General features: G+C 38.8%; 1 pseudogene; it reads right to left on the bottom strand.

Moving 5' to 3' along the window:
* Positions 1-6,069: 6,069 nt before the first annotated feature.
* LOC133795311 (histone H4-like) lies at positions 6,070-6,497 on the bottom strand (annotated as a pseudogene).
* Positions 6,498-8,420: the final 1,923 nt, after the last annotated feature.

The raw sequence follows: 8,420 nt of genomic DNA on the forward strand, positions 1-8,420 counted from the left end.
GGAAAAAGAGTGGCGGTTATCCAGAATTGGTAATCTTGGGTATCGTGCGTTCTTTAAAACCAAGGTTTTATACCCGATATCTTGGTGTGCAAGATATGTCTTCTAAAATTTTGAAACCTAGAAAAAAGGGATCTTGTTCTACACAAAAACTGGATTTGAAACCAGAGATTTAAACCTAGTATGGGAACGTAAACGTAGAAGCCTATCGATCAAAAATTTCCTAGCATATCATACTAAGGAAATATATTAGCGCACTCCCAGAAATAACAAGAACAATATGGACAGAAACTGGCATAAGGGAAAATAAAAATTGGACACTTACACAATAATGGCGATTGCAGAGAAATCGTCGACTGAAGGAGAGGCTGCAGATATGAGCTCACGGTCTCGAACAAACTGGCGGTCCTCTGTTTCTTCAGTTGAGAAAACATGCACAAGCAAGAAGTTCTCAGGGAGAGTTTCTAGTTTTGCTTTTGTTCTTTCTTCTGATGAGCAAAAAATAAAAGGAAGACGATGAGTGGGGTCTTATATATATAGATGGAAAAAGGGGATTAATCAAAGCCATTGAACAATGCCCTTGCAAAATCCAACGGATAGGGATTAATGATAAGATGGTACCATAAAGGTGGCAGGCGAACAATTGTGGGCAGATTTCCAAGGTACTCGAGTACCCTGAATGGGCAATACCCAACTGACACGTGTCCGTTTTCAAGCATATGACGATGCGGTTCCCGAAGAAAGTAGTTCAAAAGTTTCCTTCTCATAGGATTTGAACAAATACTTTTGAGGGGGCAAGATGTTACACCCAGATTTCGAGCCATGAAAATTGTGACCTCGAAAGCTGGATTCATAAGGAATGAATTCGTAAAGTCTGGAATATGTCCGAGATCTAAGCATCGAGCTTGCGAAGCAGAGATGACTTCGAAGATGATTGCCTCGAAATCCTCACAAGCTCGAAAGATAGACCCCGAAGGACATCTGTTCTCGGGCCTCGGATCAGGGCTCCGAGCCTGACGCGCGTATGAGCTCGAAGTCATGTGGCCTCGGGGAGATGCTATAGCTCGAAAGTCAATAAGAAACCTGGGAGTAGGGCCTTGGTGATATAGGATAACAACTTTGAATATCCTAGTGAATCACCAATAACAGACGCGATCCACATTTATTACTAAAAATCCCCTATAATCAAGGGATATTATTTGTTCAGTTATACGCCCCCTGATCTTCAGGGGACGTTTCCTTGTATATCGGATTGCAGGCTTTTAATGCCATTTAATTTATTTGCATATACAGAATAACTTCCCAAAATATGTGGGATAGTATTATGAAATCTTCTCTATAAATAGAGAGGTCATGCACCATTGTAAAGGACCGATTTTTTGTGATCTTGAGAGAAAGCTCTGGAGAATTCATCCTTGAAGAATTTTCAGAGGTCATCTTAAGTTTAATAACAAAGACTCATGGACTAGGCAGATTTAACTGCTGAACCACGTAAAAAATCTCGTTTGTATTATCATATTTTTATTGGCCATTACTGATTATTGTTTACGTGCTCTTCTTTCACTGTTGACGAAAAACGGCGTCAACACTGGTCATTTCACCCAATTCCCGCTAATTCCTCGAGTGTCTCTATTATTTTCCACTTACTTCCCAATACCTAACTAATTACCAATTATATTATTCAATATCAAAATAGACCCCAATATACTCTCTAAATTCCCATTTATACCACCAGGCTCGCCCCGAGCCGGGTATAAATCCCCGCCGTGACTTTTTCGCTAACATGCTCACTAGGATCGTCTCAAATCACAGATCACAAATATATCCACATAATAATGTGGTCTCAAAAATTTATCACATATATGCACATTTATGCCCTCAACGGGCCAAAATTATGATTATGCCCTTCTAACCTAATAAGGGCCTACATGCATACTAATACACATAGTCATGCATCTCAAGTATTCAAATAATCATATAACATACTTTAAATCATTAAATCACATTTACTCCAGTTATGCCCTCCCGGCACACTAATCAAGGCCCTTAAGCCTTATTAGTAAATTTGGGTCGTTACAGGAGCCTTGGCTGGTGGCATGGTTCCTGGTTCTAACTCTATCTTGTGATCAATAGCCCTCCTGGGCAGCACTCCCTCGGCATCTCAGGCGGCATCATATCGACAAACTCTACCAACACCTCCACCACCGAATCACGTACTTCAACCACTTGGTCAGGCTTCATCTCTATCAACGCCGCAACGTAGGCTTCATTTCCTTTCTTCATGCCTGATTTGAACTGCTTAGCCGACTGCAGTTCAATGCCTTTGTCCCTACTTTGGTTACCAACGATAGCTTCGGCGAAACATGGTCTTGTCTCATCACATATCATCACTCCACGAAGATGCGGTGCCACCATGGCTTTAGCCGCACTCAGAAACTCAATTCCAAGGATTAAATCGAAATCACCCAGAGGTACCACCATTAGATTACACTCTGCTTCCCATGACCCAACCTTCAATGTGGTGCCTGCCGAACCCTGTATCGGCTTCACCTCTGAATTAATAGCCTTCAATTTTGTGGTACTCTGAACAACATTGAGACATAATCTCTCCGCCTCTCGGTGTGCTACGAAGTTATTCATTGCACCAGAGTCAACCATGGCTCTCACTTCCTTTCCGTTGACAAAAGCTTTAACGTACAACAATCCCTTGAATTGGATAGTCGGTCCCGTTGTCAAAGCATTCAACAACTGTAGAGGATTCATCCGAGATGGTCCCTCCTGGCTCACGGTTTCCCTCTCTTGGGTAACCATTGCATTCACCTTGCCTTTTAAAGGACATTCCCGTGCAAAATGAGGGCCCTGACAAATAAAATTGCCCCCACTTTTTCCCTTTCCATGAGTGTCAGAGGCGTCGGAGGAACCTTTCCGTTCGTTCCCTGCCCAACCCTCTTTCTTCTTTCCTTCGTTTCTCTGCCCTCCCTAAGAATCCGAGGGTTTTTTGTTGTTCTTTTCCCCCTATTGTTAGACTTCTTACTCGCATTACCCTGGGAAGTCTGGGCTGTGTATTTATAGTCTACCAATTTTTCGACTGCAGCAATGAACATGGGTAGATCCATCACCGCTTGCCTTTGAAGTTCAGCCTATGCCCACAGCTGAAGACCTGATGGAAAATTGAACAATTTGTCCTCCTCGGACATGTTCTTAATATCCAGCAATAAGGAACTAAATTCCTTAACGTAATCTTGTACTGTACCGGTGTGCTTCAAATTTTTGAGAGACTCCCTCGCAACCCACACTGTGTTACAAGGGATGAATTGATCTTTCAACTCATTCTTCAAGACATCCCATGTCTCAATCTTAGGACGGCCCGCGCTAGCGACATCTTCCATTCGGGTACGCCACCACAACTTGGCGCCACCTTGAAGATACATGCTGGTAATCGATACTTTTTCAAAATCCAGAATCCTTGCAGCTCTAAAATACTGTTCGACATCCCAAAGGAAATTCTCTAATTCCTTTGAATCACAACTACCATTAAAGGTTTTTGGTTCAGAAACCTTGACCATGGAGGAACTACCAGAAGACTCAAAGCCCTGATTAGCCATAGCCCTCTTCAACAAAACCATATCCACATCCAACGCCATGGCTCGGTCCTTCAGAGACCGTTAAAGAACTAGGATGTCCTCAGACAACGTCTTGATCTTCTCGGACAAATCCCTCTCCATCTCAGTCATCGCCTGACCGATTACACTGATCCTTTCAGTGGCATCCTTCTGCAAATCCGTGATAGCATTCCCCAAGATGGTCAACTGCTCAGAATGTTCCTCACCGAGAATGAACAAACTGACCGAGTTGTCATCCGCTGGAGCACTAATGCATTCCTTAAGTCGTTCCACCCCCTCTCTCAATTCTGCCATTATCACCATTGTTTCTAGTTTCCCAACACGAAACTCCACTCTGATACCAGTTGTCACAGGGTCAATTTACACTATGTATTTTTTTTCCTGTGATGGCCTAAGTTCCCCAACTTAGTCAGCCAACCCAATGCTAATACGCACACAAACAGGAATCGGATCACAAACTCACACGCGCTCATGTATCAAGTAAATAAACATGCATGAACACAAGTAAAGGAACACACCACAATTACGGGAGCCCTCTCCCAACTTTGTATATTACTCACAAAATACAAAGAATACTAGTGTACATGCACTGGACATCACACCCTGATGTCTCAGGCGCCTAGGCTATGTAAAACATATGCCAACAATGGCATCGGTTGAGAACCCCAACCGTATAGGTCTTAGCTGGACCAACCATCTTACAACACGTCCACCAGGCAAGCCACCTGCCTATTGCATGGACACTTGTCTCTCGGCTAAGCTTTTGGGACAACCATCGTTGGATTCCTCCCACAATATGTAAAAACGCTCCACGTGGATACTACTGATAACTACCAATAACCGTCATGAACCTACTTGATCATATCCATCAACGAGGCGTAATCATCAGGCAACACGTGGAGCACTGATGCACACCTGCCCAGCAAACGCGTGCATGCGCACATCCCCACTTGGCGCCATATGGCGCCAAATATCCAACACTTGATTTCCCACTCATTCTTAAGCTCAGCCACCCCTAAACATAGCCTAGACACCATCCCTAGGCCATGGCCAAAGACCCTCCCTGGGGGCACAAGGGTCACCCCCTCTAAGGAGCATTCTGGAGATTTAACCCTCTGGCAGGAACTTATATGATTTTTGCTTGGGAGACATATTTCCATTTTTGGAAACCTTCCCAAACAAGAATCCTCAAGCCCTTTTAACCTCACATACTAGACCCCTTTAGGATACTTTTCGACCATACTCCGCCCAAGGAATATTAATTTGGCTCAGACGTTTCCCAACAATCCCTCCGTGCCCCCATGCGCGCGCGCGTGTGCCTCCTGACGCGCGCACACCTGCCTGATGCGCACGCCTGCGTGCGCACATCCCTATCTACGCGCACCTATGCGCGCCTGGCCTAATGAGGGGCTAACACTTTCTCAGTATGAATCCCATGACCAATCCTATAAAATAAAACACACATATAAAACTATATAAGAGAGTCAGTTAACTAAAATGGATTCGGTTTAATAGAAATATCTTAAGAGCCCACATGAAGGTAACATAGGATAACCCTAAAACACAAAAATTAATACCTCAAATCACCTATATACAAAAATGAGATCTAATCCCCGCAGAAAATTCAATATCCTTTTATATCTTATATACTTAACCTAGAAAACTTATTTGAGAAATTGTGAATTATAAAATTGAATTGATTTACAATAAGATTTCCCTTTAAGTTTATACCTAGTAAACCAAATCAATAGTGGAATGCACAAGGGGAAAAAGTATTTCGAAGCATAACCTACAAGTGAAATGAATAAGCTTAAAATTAAGGTGATGTTTAGTTGGGGTTAATAGAATTGAATGGAATGAAAAATAATTAATTTTCATTTCATTCTTTTGTTTGGTTGCATTTTAGAGTATTTTAATGTCATTCAAATAGAATGGCTTTCCACCATTTTGGTGGAATGCCTATTACATTTGAAAATGGGAGTAAAGACCATTCCAATGCACGATTGAAAAATATTCAATAATTTTTTAATTCATAGTAATTTTTACTCCACTCCATTCCTATTCATTTTCCCATTTTCATTTCTATTCCTCCATTTTCATTCACTCAAACCAAACGTTACCTAAATGTATACCCTGATCTACTAGAAGGTATCAAATTAATAAACCAAAATCTCACATTCGCTTCGAAACCATCGAATCTACCATATAAGTAATCAAAGCTAGCAATTGATCAACACTAAAAAATGAAAGTAAATCAAATAAATAGAGGAAGATAATGAAATACCTTTGGAAATCTAGGGCTAATCGGAGGCTCTTGATTGCACTATTATAACTTTTTAAATTTTGATTAAGAATAATTGGCATTGTATCAGGATCAAGATGATGATGAAGGAGAAAGCTCTGATCTCAGCACAAGCGTCAGTGAATCGATCTACATTTAAAAGAAAAATCAACCGCCAAATCCATACAAGGTCTTGCCTTGCCTCTTGAGGACATAAACAACATCCATGGCGGTCACCGTCTTCCTTCTGGCATGCTCAGTGTAAGTCCCGGCTTCACGAATGACATTTTCCAAGAAGATCTTGAGAATGCCTCTGGTTTCTTCGTAGATGAGCCCACTGATTCTTTTAACTCCGCCTCCCCTGGCCAATCTTCGGATCCCTGCCTTCGTGATCTCAAAACCTTCCTGTGAGTGATGCTTCAGTCCTCATTTTCCAAGGCCCTTGCCTCCCTTTCCACGACTCGACAAATCTCCCTATAATTAAATTAGGGAAAAATTACACATAAATTTTAAAATAGCCTGAAAAATAGGGAATTTTTACAAAAAATCATAAAAATACAAATAACAATTTGTAAGAGTTCTGTACAACTTTCCATTTAGTTTGTAAATATTGTATACAAAATTATAACATAATTACAAATTTGTAAATTTTGGTTATAAAAAAACTGTATTATTACAAATTTGTACACTTTATTTTACAAAAAAATACTCCTTATTTATGATTGAGCCCCTTCGTATTTTTGTAATTTTTTCCAGATTTTGTATTTTTAGTATTTTTTTTTTTAAATCTTATGTATTTTTGTGAATTTCCCTTAAATTAGTATGTCCTTTCTCCTTTGCTTCTTTGAAGAGAGAGAGAGTACAAATTGTAACATGTAACCCAATAGTTCTAGAGAAAATTACGGAATACTCTGTATAAACAAAAAAAAAATAGAAATATACGGTGCTTTACATATATATAGCTTTTTATTTCAATTTTACCCTAAATTTCCATTATTTTTTTAATACTATTTGAAACCAAATAAAAATTAAATGTAAAAGAAGCTTCTGGTGTCTCATCTTTTTTTTTTCTACGATACCCACTAAGTTCTCACTCTCTCTCTTACTTTACTCTCCCAACCTCTTCATCTTTCCCTTTCCTTATTTTGATTTTTTCCACTGATCTCTTCTAATCATCCATGGTAGCGAGGTTGATTATTTGATTGTTAATAGGTTTATTCTTTCATTTTCATACCCCTTTGTTATTTCTAAAATGACAGTCACATGTTTAGGATCTGCATGTCGTGCTATGAAGGAAGGGGTGGTTGGTGGCTCAGGCGAGTCTAAGGAGGCTGGCACTGGTGGTTCTAATGAGTCGGAGGAGAAACACATGCATGGGTCTATCAAAATGACCGATCAAGTGTAGAGTACTTGATATAGCTATTTGGTTACTACATATATATTTCTTGTTGGGTCTATCAAATTGTATAGTCTTTTGTGATTTTTGGTTGCTTTTAATTGTGATTTTTATGGCTTGTTTTGATTATATAGGATGGGCTTGTAACAATATGTTTCAAATTTATTAACAAATATCATGGCTTAATACAAATATGTTACAATATTGTTAATGTTTGTTATTACATTTTCTCTATATTATTTATTGCATATCATTTCGATTTTTCCCTTGCATCATTTAAGTCTGGTGTGAAGCTTCACTGTGTTTTTGCATTATTGTACTCTACGGATGCTCATGCTGTAATTCTTTTTTTTTTTTGTGTTTTTGGATTCTTTCTGCAAGTGTTATGGTTATTTAGAGAATAGGTACTCTCTGTTTCAATCTTGCTAACACATGTTATGGTTATATAGAATCTAGGTACTATTTGTTTCAAGTTTAACATGCTTTATGGTTTTGCTAAAACATGTTACAAGTTTGTTAATGCACGGACTCAAGTTGCTAGATCATGGTTCTATAGATACTAGGTACTATTTATTTCAATCTTGTTAGCACATATTATGGTTCTGTGAAGATATGTAGGAAAGGGCACGGTTAGCCAATCACTTGGCATTACAAGCTTGTTAACACATATTCTGGTTCTGTAAAGATATGTTACAAATTCGTTAATATGTTTTATACAGTTTTATAGTTACAATATATTAACTCTTACCAAATCTCTTTATAATTGTTTCGTTGTTCTGTAACAATCTGTTTCAAGTTTGTTAACACCTATTATGAATGTGTTACCATCAATTACAAGTTTGTTAATGTGTTTGTAGTTTTTATTTGTATTTTTTGAGAGATAATGTGTTTGTAGTTGTTGTATATTAAATCTTCACATATTTGTTTAATATAGAATTTAGTTACATTTAAACAATGGCAAAGTTTTGTATTTTAAAAATTATATAATTAACAAAGTGAAAGTTCTCTCAAATATTTATGAGTATAAACATTTTTTTCTAAACTTTTATATAGTTTAATGCCTGTACAATTAAACTGAAGCAAGACCAGTACATAAATCTTGATCAAACCCAATATGCAAGAC

This window comes from Humulus lupulus, chromosome 8, assembly GCF_963169125.1.
Source record: "Humulus lupulus chromosome 8, drHumLupu1.1, whole genome shotgun sequence".
NCBI lineage: Eukaryota > Viridiplantae > Streptophyta > Magnoliopsida > Rosales > Cannabaceae > Humulus > Humulus lupulus.